Raw genomic sequence first — 12,932 nt, forward strand, 5'->3', positions numbered from 1 at the left:
AAGCATGAATTGCACTAATGAACAGCTAAGTTGATGCAGACCGCATTTCTATATTCTTTAGGTGCTTTAAAAAATACCCTTTTTATGCCCTTGAATTTGGAATAATTTATGGCAAAGGATCAAGAGTGATGTGAAGATGAGCTTCATGCCACTCTTGACCCCTGCCATGAAGTTATTCAAAACTCAATGAAAGATCAGTTCCAGATCAAGCCATACTGAAATCCTAATCCGTGTGCTGTCATCAGCCAATAGTGAGTTTGGAACATGTCATAGAGAGGCATGGCAGATGCTGCAAAACATGCTGCTTCTTTCTTGGTTTCTCTTCAGGCAAGTAACCTTATTGTAATGTATAGAAATTACATTACTATTACATTACATTACTATACATTACTACTACAACTCAGCCTCAGTCAATAACCACTTTTGGATTGCTTCATTTTGCCTACCCATGCACTAATTGGTCCTTTAATGCATCATGTAATCTCTCTCCAAACCGGCATTGCTCTGTTAATTTCTGTAATCCCGCCACCTATTCAGAAATTATTTCATTTTCTTTTTGAGTTCGTTTATAGAAGGAGAAACTCTCAACAGTCACCAGTGACTTTGGGGTTTTTATAGAATAACCCCAATCTCAGCAAACGTTCTGTCTCTGGGTTTGATAGGAGCTGTTAAACTGCTCAGCAGGCTATACGTCCCCCCCCCCCCCCATTACATTTAGTAGAACAGCTGCACTTTCTCGTTGTTTATACCATTAGCAGTTAGGTACTATTCCTGCTTCTTGATATAGCTGGGCCAGGCCTCTACTAGGTGATCAAAGAAGTCAATTTTCAACAGACAAACATTTTAAACCTCTTTTTCCCTTCCCAAATGAGCAGTTTACTCACAGTCCCAGTGGCTGCCGGCTGCAGTTTCCTTTTCAGTTTTACTTTCCCTAGACCTCTGCAGTCCCATCCATCCTCAACATAGGTTGTTGTCTTTTGTTCTTTCCACAACAATGATGTGAATGAACCATTCAGGCATGGGCAGTTCCAAATGATTGTGTCTTACAGAATCTACCCAACATGCAAGATCTAACCACATATTCACGCTGCTACTCTGGATGGGTTCTGGCAGCTTCTGTAGAACATTGAGCACCATTAAATGGCTCACAAACTACTTAAAGGTATACTGCCCTATTTCTAATGGCCACATTTCTACCACTTTCAGTTTTTTAAATAGGCTTGAAATTTGAGTGTGTGTGTGTGTGTAAATATGTGTTAGATCTTGGTCTATGCATCCCCTTTAGTGGTTTTTTTGGGGTGGGGGTAATCAAGGTCTAATTTTTGTGTGTTTTTTTTTTTAATCTTGTAGTAATAAATCCCTGAAGAGTTCTGAAATGGCATGGGCCCTGGTCCTGCAATGAGCTCCAGGCAAGGAACCCGTCTGGTGAGCTCCATGCAGAACCCAATAGGTCCACCTCTGGGGTGTTCATAGTCAGATCAGAACTTAAGATGTCAGTGCAGTATACCCGATGACTTACCATAGGGTCCTGTATCACTGGACAGTGTTACATTCCACTGAGAGAGCGTGTTGTCCACTCTGCAAGTATGTGAACATGCACAGATCCTTTGTGCACAACTTACCCTAGAGCATGGTAAAGCACAGCACTCTGTACTGAACGTGATGTCGCTCACTCTTGGGAGAGGCTTTGAAAAGGAGGCTGTGCTACAACACCCAAGCACAACTGCATTGCTTTATTTCATACAGCGTGATCACTGACAACTCCACATTTCAAATCACTGGAGCGGCAAGAAAAAGGGAAACATATGATTTGTGCCAAACTGTTCAGAAGTAATATAGATTACGGCAAGCAGGGCCATTTGCTGTGTACAGGTATCTGCGGATAACCTAGCACATTATCTGTTACAACGCTGCAATTCGCTCTTGTTCTCTCTCTTCCATCACATAACATTATGTGTAGTCATTTTAGAGGTACATTTTTAAAACACTGCATGGGTGATATGTGCAGGGGAGGGAAACTAAGAAGCAAATACCTGGAATGTTTTCGAGCGCACAATTCCATGTCTCAGTTATTTTGACAATGCACCTCTTCATGTCATCTGTCTCACACCGTCATGCTGAGTCCTACTGTGTTATCTCAAAACAACATATTTGGAGTCATTAGCTCCTTTAAAAAAAAATCCACATACTTACTCATTGTAGGCAAGGTAGAGAAAATATTGGTTCCACTACCTCTTTAGAGTTCTCTCTCTCTCCTATCTGCAGCCAGGGAAAAGATCCATATTCTAATGAATCCACACAGTGACACTGCACACTCAAGGGAGGGTCAAGGTCAAGAGACTCATCTGCATCTGGATACAACACTTCTAGCTGCAGCATGATTTCACACACACTCATAATGTAGCCTATTGCTAAACTGCTCCTTCCAGACTGTGCAAGATAACAAGGTGGCTAAGAATAGGCAGAGATGACAGTGGTATAAAATATTAATATAGACTTATACAAAGCAATCTGCAGACTTCCTGCAGATGCTATTGTGTTTTATAGTTTATTATGTTAAAGGGACACAATCAACTTGCAATCTGGTCAATTTCAAGAGTTACCTGTAGGTTTTAGGTACTGCTTCAGCCACTGAGTACCCTGCCAATTTTTTACAACAAGGTTTTAATCTTTTCTGTTGCTTTCGGGGAAGGGGAGACCCACGCAAACCAAAGAGAAACAGACTGAATATACAGGGGCAGCAATGAAACTGTCTACACACACACTGCTGTGAAATGCACAAATTAAATACACCCATGCGGGAGGGGATAAGAAGAAATATTTTCCTCTATGTCCCTGTCTTAAATCTATTGTTTTGTTAAAGGTAACACATGTAGGTAAATATATTGTACAAAAGTGCAATTTTTTTTAAGTTTAACCCTTTAAATGTTTGGACTAACAGAATAACATGCCCAGCTAACTGTTTTGTTTTGTTTTTTTAACGTTCTATTATCCTGCATTGGCATGGAATTCATTTGCCATGTTGTCCTAGTTTCCATTTCCCATGTTTGAAGCAATAACTCAGTAAGATAAGTTATGCATAATTAGTTACATTTTTCAGATACTTCAAGGCACTTGGTTGGTGGGCTCTGTAGGGACGGTCCCACACTACAAGCATTGAGAACTATGCTAATGAGATGATGTAATGATAGTATGCAAGTGACTGTGCTAATACCTGTGTTAAACCTCTGAGCATGAACAGGGTCTCATTCAAAACCCACTGTAGTCGATGGAAGGACTCCCATTGATTCTAATCACACCCTAAGAGTATGTCTATATTGCAATTAAACGCCTATGGCTGGCCCGCAACAGCGGACTCTGACTCAGGGGGATCAGGCTGCAGGGCTCTAAACTTTCTGGGTAGATGTTCAGGCTTCAGCTGGAACAAGGGCTCTGGTACCCTACAAAGTGGGGAGGGTCCCAGAGCTCAGGCTCCAGCTGGAACCTGACTGTCTATGCTGCGATTTAAATGTTTCCAGAAGCTGGAGTGGTCTATCTGTCTATCTGGCTGCTCATATAATTAAGACAAGTGCTGTGTTTTCTCTGTCTCCAGCTCAAATCCTGAGTGCTTGCCAAACATTACAGCTTTGTGCCACATGAGACACCTAAGGACTATGGACACCTCAGTAGAACTGCAGTTGTCAAGCCAACCAGAGAGGACAAAATCAGTGCTGCTCACACTAGCTCCATAACCTGGGTGTACAAGACAAGAGGAGGTCTGAAAGGATCTTCCCTCCCATCTTGTGCCTCTGGCATAGCACTCTTGGCATTATGGAGCACTCAGGAGCTGCTTCTCTCCTAGCCTTCCCCAAGACACAAGTCACTCCAGAGAGAGCTGGCAGAGGTGAGGACTGTGGTCCTATCCACACTCGCTCATGGAGCTAGCCATGAAGCAGCAGGAACACAGGCTAGCCATGCACTCGGCGCAATGTGTGTTCTCCTTCTGCAAGCTGATGATCTAGGAATATAGGATTGTGAGCCTTCCACCTGTAAAGCGCGGTGGATGATTCTTACCTCTCTGGCAGGACTGCTGGGAAGATGAATTTGTGTTAATACAGTCCTTTAACAAAATGGGTAAGAAATCATATTTATAATATCTGGGATGTCTGCATCTAGTGTCCACCCTCTGGCTATTACAAAACCACCAAGTTATAAAGGCTAGATTCAGACTAAACAAAGTAAAAGATTTGTGGAGACCAAGTATTAATGACAGGTTTCAGAGTAACAGCCGTGTTAGTCTGTATTCGCAAAAAGAAAAGGAGTACTTGTGGCACCTTAGAGACTAACCAATTTATTTGAGCATGAGCTTTTGTGAGCTACAGCTCACTTCATCGGATGCATACCGTGGAAACTGCGGCAGACATTATATACACATAGAGATCATGAAACAATACCTCCTCCCACCCCACTGTCCTGCTGATAATAGCTTATCTAAAGTGATCATCAAGTTGGGCCATTTCCAGCACAAATCCAGGCTTTCTCACCCCCCCACCCCCATACACACACAAACTCACTCTCATGCTGGTAATAGCTCATCCAAAGTGACCACTCTCCCTACAATGTGCATGGTAATCAAGGTGGGCCATGTCCAGCACAAATCCAGGCTTTCTCACCCCCCGCCCCTTTCTTTTTTCCCCGGGGACACACACACATACACAAACTCACTCTCCAAGTTTAAATCCAAACTTGGAGAGTGGTCAGTTTGGATGAGCTATTGCCAGCAGGAGAGTGAGTTTGTGTATGTGTGTGTGTCCCCGGGGGAAAAAAAAAAAAGGGCGGGGGGGTGAGAAAGTCTGGATTTGTGCTGGAAATGGCCCACCTTGATTATCATGCACATTGTAGGGAGAATGGTCACGTTGGATGAGCTATTACCAGCAGGAGAGTGAGTTTGTGTGTGTGGTTTTTGGAGGGGGGTGAGGGGGTGAGAGAACCTGGATTTGTGCAGGAAATGGCCCACCTTGATTATCGTGCACATTGTGAAGAGAGTTGTCACTTTGGATGGGCTATTACCAGCAGGAGAGTGAGTTTGTGTGTGGGGGGGTGGAGGGTGAGAAAACCTGGATTTGTGCTGGAAATGGCCCAACTTGATGATCACTTTAGATAAGCTATTACCAGCAGGACAGTGGGGTGGGAGGAGGTATTGTTTCAATCTCTATGTGTATATAATGTCTGCTGCAGTTTCCACGGTATGCATCCGATGAAGTGAGCTGTAGCTCACGAAAGCTCATGCTCAAATAAATTGGTTAGTCTCTAAGGTGCCACAAGTACTCCTTTTCTTTTCAAGTATTAATGGCAAGGGATTTATTCATTAATCATAAGTTAGTTCTATGGGAAGAACTGGTTCAGTTTTGTTTATTTCTAAACAGGTTCTACACTACAATGAGAATGTCTCAAAACTCAGAAGTATTATGAGGTTCTCAAATTTCTTGGGTGGATTCTTCTGTTACTTTCAAGAATATTCTTCTCTTGTAAGATTGACTTTAAATGATTTTCTCCTATAGCAAGGCTGACCTAACCCTGTGTGAAACTGTACATGCTCCTGAACTGAAAAGAAGGGTGTCAGTTATGTGGTATGACATGTGGATTTCTGAATAATAAGTCGTTGAGTTAATTATCTAGTGTGAATGGTACATCTGATTACATTTAGAAGGTTCCTTCACTGCAAACTGTGAGAATTGAAGCCCCAGTACAGGAGTTGCACAAGCAATTTAACATGTGGCTTCCATCCAGTTTCCCAAGCATTTTCCCCTCTTTGTATAAAACAATAACAACAACATATTGCATGTGTGGGATTGTGGCTAATAATAGTAACAGGGCTGAGCAGCTAGAAGAGCAGTCATAGCTCAGTAGCAGATCACTGGCCTTGGAGCATGGAGACCCAGATCTAATCCAACCAATGGGTTTTCCATGTAAGATTTCTGTATTTATTGCTAAGTAATTCTGTTTACCCCAGAGACGCATATCACTCAGTCAGACTTTGTAATATAGCCTGTGATTCTTAAACAGCAGGACTCTTGTTAATCTTTTCCCCCTTATTATTGACACATCACGCCAATACCATCTAGAAACACTGTCCTGCATCTGAACTGTTGGATTCTCCCCAAGTCTTGTTACCCTTTTCTAAATCTATGACACTCTTAGTTCCACTCCAGAGCAGGCAGACTCTGCTCATCGTTCTCTGCTTGCTTGTACCGTCACTTGTAATTTCTAATCTTACTGCTTTAGAAATGAAATCCTGCCTTCAGGCAGTATCTATAAGAGAAGTCCCTCCACACTGACCAAGGAACGGGGCAGATCTAGGCAGGAACACAGTATGGGAACCCCCTCCAGCGTTAGTTGTACCAAACCCAAGAACCTACACCAGAGTGATTGAAAGAAAGTGGCACAGAGAGCTAGATCCTCAGCAGATGTAAATTGGATATAGCTCCTGATCCTCTTCTGGTGCAAGGCATAGCTTCCATGGATTCTTACAGCTTTATCACGTGGACTGCAATGAACCATGCCAATTTACATCCCCGAGGATCTGATCTGCAGTCCTCTTCATCCTTGACTAGTGCCATGACAACCTCACATCCCCAGCTGAGGAAACCCTGTGATCCTCTGCTTATCTCTTTTGTTCTTCTGTGGCAACACCCAGAGAATTCAATGGTGGAAGCTGTCAAAAGTTTATTTTAGGATCAAGCAACAGGTGTTAAAAAGGTTATTAATGTTTTCCAAGTAAAATTTTGTTTGCTTCTCAAAGCCTCTGTCGAGTGAGTCTGACGTGTATTCATCACCAAATGCTCTGGATACCGAGTACAATAATCTAGGTAGCAGATTTCCAGATATAATTTGTGACACATAATTAACAGATCAGAAGAGTGTCTTGTTTTTTATTATCTGAAGTTTTCAGAGTATCTACATTTGAACTCTGCTGCTCATAATGAACAACAAATGTTCACATTTTAGCAGCTTTGCAGATTTGAGTGTCTCACCATTTAATACTGGATTACCTGAAAAACACCCCAAAAAAATTATAAAAGAGCTTTCCCTAGCAAATGTTACTTTGCTAATAGTGATCATGTTATATAGTCATCACTCCCAATGCTCCTTTGGCAAAATACTACTGTCTAATCCTAGCAAAATAGAAATGCAAAGGAGAAGGTAGGAAATCGTCATATTACTGGCAGAATGGATGTGTCAAAAAATGCTGCTCTCAGAATAGTCAAATATGTGATCATAGCAGTTTAGTTGATGTGCAGTTCTCATTGGTACTGCTCTGTTTAATTAGAAAGGAGATACTCAGGGCTGTTATATTTGCAAAGCAAATCATAAATATTAACTTATGGGCCTGGTTTTTCAAGAAGTTGTTGCACACCTAACTTGTACATGCTATTGTGAGCAGAAATCTGGTACACGTGTGGCAAATGGTACCTGTAGTCATGTGCAGTCATAGTAACCAGGGGTGGGTGGACAAATCAGACCCTTAATTGCATAAATTCTTTGACAAGCAATTGTATACCTGACTTTTTGAAAATCAGGCCCTTGGTTTTAGTCACCTGGTGCAGTTATTACAGTCTGTTTATAGCTATACACTTTCCATCTCTCCTCATACATCCATCCCAGTCATTTTCAGTACTCTTCTTTGAGCTTCTCCAAAAGTGTCAATATCCTTCTGGTAATGAGATTCCCAGAACAGAATACAATACAGTCATGTCAGAGAAACAGGGGGCAAAGGGGAATGGGACTCTTACTTCTTGGCCCCTGACATGATTCCTCCGCCAATACAACCCAAAATCTCATTGGTTTTTTTCCTGCTATATCACATTGCGAACTATTTTTTCATTCGTGGCCACTCCCACCTCTCTAGCAGGTTACTCTAGCCCACTGAATATCAGTTGCAGATTCTTTCCTCCCCCCATCTCTCTCTACCCCCCATATTCTGTGTAAAATGGAATGAAAGGGCAATGCAATATATTATAATAATAACTAGGGACCCAGTTTGGCCAGCCCTGCTCATCTTGCTTTGTAAAAAGCTTTGTGTGGGGGTAAAAAAGGGGTTGTCTGCAGAGTAAGGTTACAACTCAGTGTGAGCAAGTGTGGCAGAATCTAACTGTAAATCCTCAGCTAGTGTGGAAGGAGGGCTAATCAGCATGGGGGCTAGATCCTTAGCTCGTGTGGATAGGCATATTGAAGTCAATGGTACTATGCAATGTGAGTTTACGTCAGCTGAAGATCTAGCCACGATTTTACATGTGTAGTAAAATGCTGGCCTTATATTAACTAATCACAGCTTGATCTTACCTATTGTAAGTGGTTTTTATAGCACAGCGTGTGAGATCTTTTGACTTCCTCATAGCTGGAATATTTTATCAGAGTTTAGAATCTGTCCTCAGGAAATATTTTCTGACCATTGTATTACAGGTGCAGTTACAGCCATGAAGTAGTGAAATTCAGAATAAAGCATCCTGTAATGTGTATTTAGTGACATTTATATCCTGCAGATCTTAGTATAGAGAAGTATCTTTCCTAAATGTCTGTAGGCATTCAGTTCAGGTATAATTTCGATAGGTTAAGTATAGAGATGTGAGACCTTATTTCAGTTACTTGAAAGAGGCTTATATTGTCATTACAGAAAGAAAAACAGAGCCCATATAAAAATACATCATGTCATTTATAGAGTAGGGTTAAAGCCTATGTGCATTGGTTAAAAGCAACCTATTCCTGTTCTGCTCCTGTTCTCAAAATATTGGTTGGCACAGAACATGAAGGAGGTGGTTTCAATAAACACAATCTCTGTTACGGGAGCTTGAATATAAATATATAAATAGATGCTTTTCTGTACTTCAGTCTCCTAGACTAGACTCCGTGACAGCTTCTATTTTAACCTTTCAAGCTAATAAAGATCTGCTTAAAAACAGGGACATTTTTCAAGACATTCTTGACTGGCGTGAGAATTTTTCTCCTACAATGATTAGGTCAGATTCTCTAGTCCGGCTAAACTATACTCAGGACAGCACTGGAGAGGGGAGGGCAAAGGTGGCTTTATGCCACCATTGTGGAGCCCTGGTTCTTGGGACTTCCGCAAAGGCTGCTTTCACTTATACCCACAGCTCCAAAGACAGCTGGGGGATAGCTGGAGAGCTGAGGCAGCCTGGCCATCTCCCCTTTATCCCAGGATGAGGGGATGGAACAAAGCCTCTGTGCCACCCAAGGATACCCCTCATGCCAGGAAACTCCTCAGGCAGCCAGAAAGCGTGCCAGCACATAGGCTGAAGAGAAAGGAACAGAACAACGAGATGAGATTAAAGGAGAGCAGGAAGAAGAAAAGAACCTTTTTTTCACAAATTAAAGTTCCGCTGTTCCATTATAACTCCTTGCATGTTGCTAGACCTCAGTTTAGTGAATTTTGGGGGCCGGGAATTACAGAACTAGTGAATACTTAGTATGACATTTATCAGGCTTTTAGCAGAGGCCTAGGTAACATTTAAGGCCTACTACATCTTGTACTGGCTCTCTGCAGGGGGGTAAAATTCACCTTATGCATGCTGGCGTTGCCTGCCCTAAACAGTCTCTTTTGCTACTCTGCAGTAGCGAAACTATGGGATAAAAGAATGCCAATCTTCTTAAAGGTCCTATTTTTAATTATTTGTAACTCTTTGTAAAAGATCTCAAGAGAAGACTGTCGTGACACCTTTCTTTGCATAATGTAAAGTGGACGACAAGTGAAATGCTTCTATCTTTGAGCTGCTTGGTGTACGCCTGTACCACTGCCTGTTATTACATGGAATCAGAATAGCTATATTAGAGTACATACTCAACTATGTATCATAGGCCTTCTACTGCTGAAGGAAGTGTTTCAAGTGGTAGAGGAGTCTGTGCTTGTAGAGCAGGAGATATGAGTTCTATTCCTGCTATTGCTACGAAGTGCTTATACAGCACTGACCATCCTGACCTTGTGTTCAGTGTCAATGGATTAATTAAATGTTTTCTTTGAGAAATATTACATGATCATGTGCAATGACTACAGGCCAGATTCTGAGCTAGTGTAGATCACCATCGTTTCACCAATAACAATGCAGCTACACTAAATTACACCATCTGAGGATCTGGCCTCATGTTGTAATTCATAACCCTCGCAGGGCAGAGTTAAGGTTGAACATGAAACCGTCATTCAGTATTTCCTGGCCTTTTTTTTGCGTGTACCTCAATGACCTTAATGTTACACCATTATTGGGTTTTCATATGGAATTAGATTCAATTTTGTAACACAAAAATTGAGCCTTGTTTTCTAACTGATTTAATTTGAGACCAGGCTATACTGGCAGATATAATCAGTTAATCGCATCCTCTGAAGAAGTGTCTCTAGCCTCCTACATCTGGGCTTCAGAACCTTGAATGCTTACATTCAAGCTATCTCCCAGACTTGTAGTTGAAGCCAACATATTAACTACAATGTATATATTCTGTCTTCATCTATGTAGGTATAAGTTGCACAATTGGCTGTAAATAAACTGGCTTGGAAACAGAACTATCCCTCATCCCATGTGGGAACCTCTTGTCTGATCAGTTATGAGCTCTTTGGTGGGATAGTATGGGAAGTCTGGTGCTGCTTCTGCCCCTCAGTACTTGGCCTGTAGCTGCTGGTAAAGGGAGTTTAAAGTGCATTAATGCCAGTTCATCAGACACTTTATGAGAAAATAACCAACATGGAAACTGGAAAGTAAAAAGCTTAAATGAAACATGAATGAGAGAAAAGAATCCTCACCTGGCAGGGTCTGGGAATAGAAGATTAAGGAGCCCCATGGACTGGCTTGAATTGAAGTTCTTGGTCCTGAAATATGACACCCGTAACGTGATGAGAGTTTGAGAAGCTTGGGGAAATGGTGAATACTTGGAGCAAAACCACCAGCGTCCAGGAATAAAAAGGAAAAGTGCAGTGCTCAAATTTGGGGAGGGAGCACAGTTAGATATGCCACATTACTTAGGTTGTGTGGGTAACCTATGCTCTCTGTCATCTAGTGGCTAGACTTCATAGAGGTTTGAGTTGGCTACTGAGTCCACTTTACCAGATCTGGTTTGTTTTCCCAAGAAGTTATAAGATCCAGGGGTTCTGGGTTCAGTCCCTGAAGACTAGCTGTCCGGAGAGACAATTACATGAGTTCTTTGGGGCAGGAACTATCTACTTGTGTGTAGAGTTGTGCTTAGCACAACGGGGTCGAAATCCTTGTTTGGGCCTCTATGTCCTACCTCAATATAAATAATTAATAATTTCCCATATCTCCATTCCATCAACTGGAAATACATTAACTTGGAGCACATAATTACATCTGTCCTGCCATTTGAGCACTGGGGGAAACATGACGTATGAAAAAAAGAAAAAAAAGTTCAGTGACATTATCTCATAGACCACGTAAACTGAAATAATGATTCTTGAGCTGTATTTTGCACTGAGCGTTCTTGCAATAATGTTAAAAAAAAATACAATGTACAAGAACAAATGCTGTAAGTTAGCACTACACTGGAGCATCTCTGAATTCTAAACCCTAATGTTCAGGAGAGAGTCAGGTGTTTTCCAGTTTTTAATACCATATTTCACTGGATGTAACACAAGAACAAAACATAACTCTGAGGGATGGTTTGGTTGTGCTGAATCTGCCTGAATTATTTTCGCTTATTGACCTCCAGGGCACTCTGACAAAGTCTGGCATCTTTTCAAAATTGTAGAGGAAACCAGGAAGTTAGCTAGGCTTGTCTATGCTTAGAGCACTTCAGCGGCACAAGTCCACACTGACAGGGCTCTGCTGCTGCCATTGTGCTGTTACAGCGCCGTACGTGTAGACAGGCTCGGAGACTTGAACTTAATTTTTTTTTTTTTAAATCCAGTTAACCTCACCGAGGGCAAAGGTTCTTATTTGCCTAATAAATCTTCTTTCGCATGTGTACCACTGTACACATCAAAGCATTGCACAATCATTAACAAATTAATCTTCAAAATGCTCCTTTGGGGCAGGTAAGTTTGTCAGGCTAATTGAGGTACCAGACCTTGTGGACGCGAGGAGTGCTTTGCTGGTATAGAAATACCAATACACGATACCAGTAAAAGAAAGTGTGGAGGCAGTTTCACACTGGAACAGTTGTGCTTCTACTATCACTCTTTCCACTACCCCCAAACTACCCAAGCTAGCCCAATAAAAGTGCAGGTTTGGAAGTTGAACTGCATCTACACTCGGGCTTCTGCTGCCACAGCTCTGTTAGTCATAAATCACATCTCTTCGTACCCCAGAGCACCACAGCTGTAAAGCAGCAATAGGTAGTCACATGCCTTCAGAAAGTTTGCCCCTAAGCCAGAGCATGAGTTCGTGGCAGAGTCAAGATTAGAACTCAGAAGTTGCTGGTTCTCCAGCCTTGTCTACACTACAAATGCTTTGAAAGATTAGCTCCCTACTGCGTATGCCTGCAGAAGGAGTTTTTCTGCCGATATAGTAACATCACATCTCCAAATGATATAAAAATATGTTGCCGGGACCCCTCTTGTGTTGGCATAGTTGCCAGAATAGTTATGTCAGTTGGGAAGGGTTTTTTTTCACACCTCTGCCCCACGTAGTTATGTTGCCAAAACTTCGTAGTGCAAACCTGGCCTCAGTCCTAAGGCCAGATCAGTATACAAGGCCCCCCACTCATTGTATATGAGTCTTGTATACACTGTGCATGGACACAAGAGACAGATAATGCATGATGGTGTGATGTGCTACAAAGTCTGTTTGTGGAAGCCATGTTACACATGAGTGGAGAAACCACAAATGAATTATTCAAGAGATACCAAAGGAGTATTAATAGAACCTTTGTCACACCATACTCCGTTTTTTTTATATTCCTCACAAATGACAGAAAGTTATTTTAGGGATGTTTTA

At 41.8% G+C, this 12,932-nt stretch overlaps 1 protein-coding gene across 1 annotated transcript in view; it reads right to left on the reverse strand.

Moving 5' to 3' along the window:
- The window catches only part of IRX5 (iroquois homeobox 5), an 84,116-nt gene that overhangs the window by 44,367 nt on the left and 26,817 nt on the right, over window positions 1–12,932 (reverse strand). The window lies entirely within an intron of this gene.

Source organism: Lepidochelys kempii, chromosome 12 (genome assembly GCF_965140265.1).
Source record: "Lepidochelys kempii isolate rLepKem1 chromosome 12, rLepKem1.hap2, whole genome shotgun sequence".
NCBI classification, from domain to species: Eukaryota; Metazoa; Chordata; order Testudines; family Cheloniidae; genus Lepidochelys; species Lepidochelys kempii.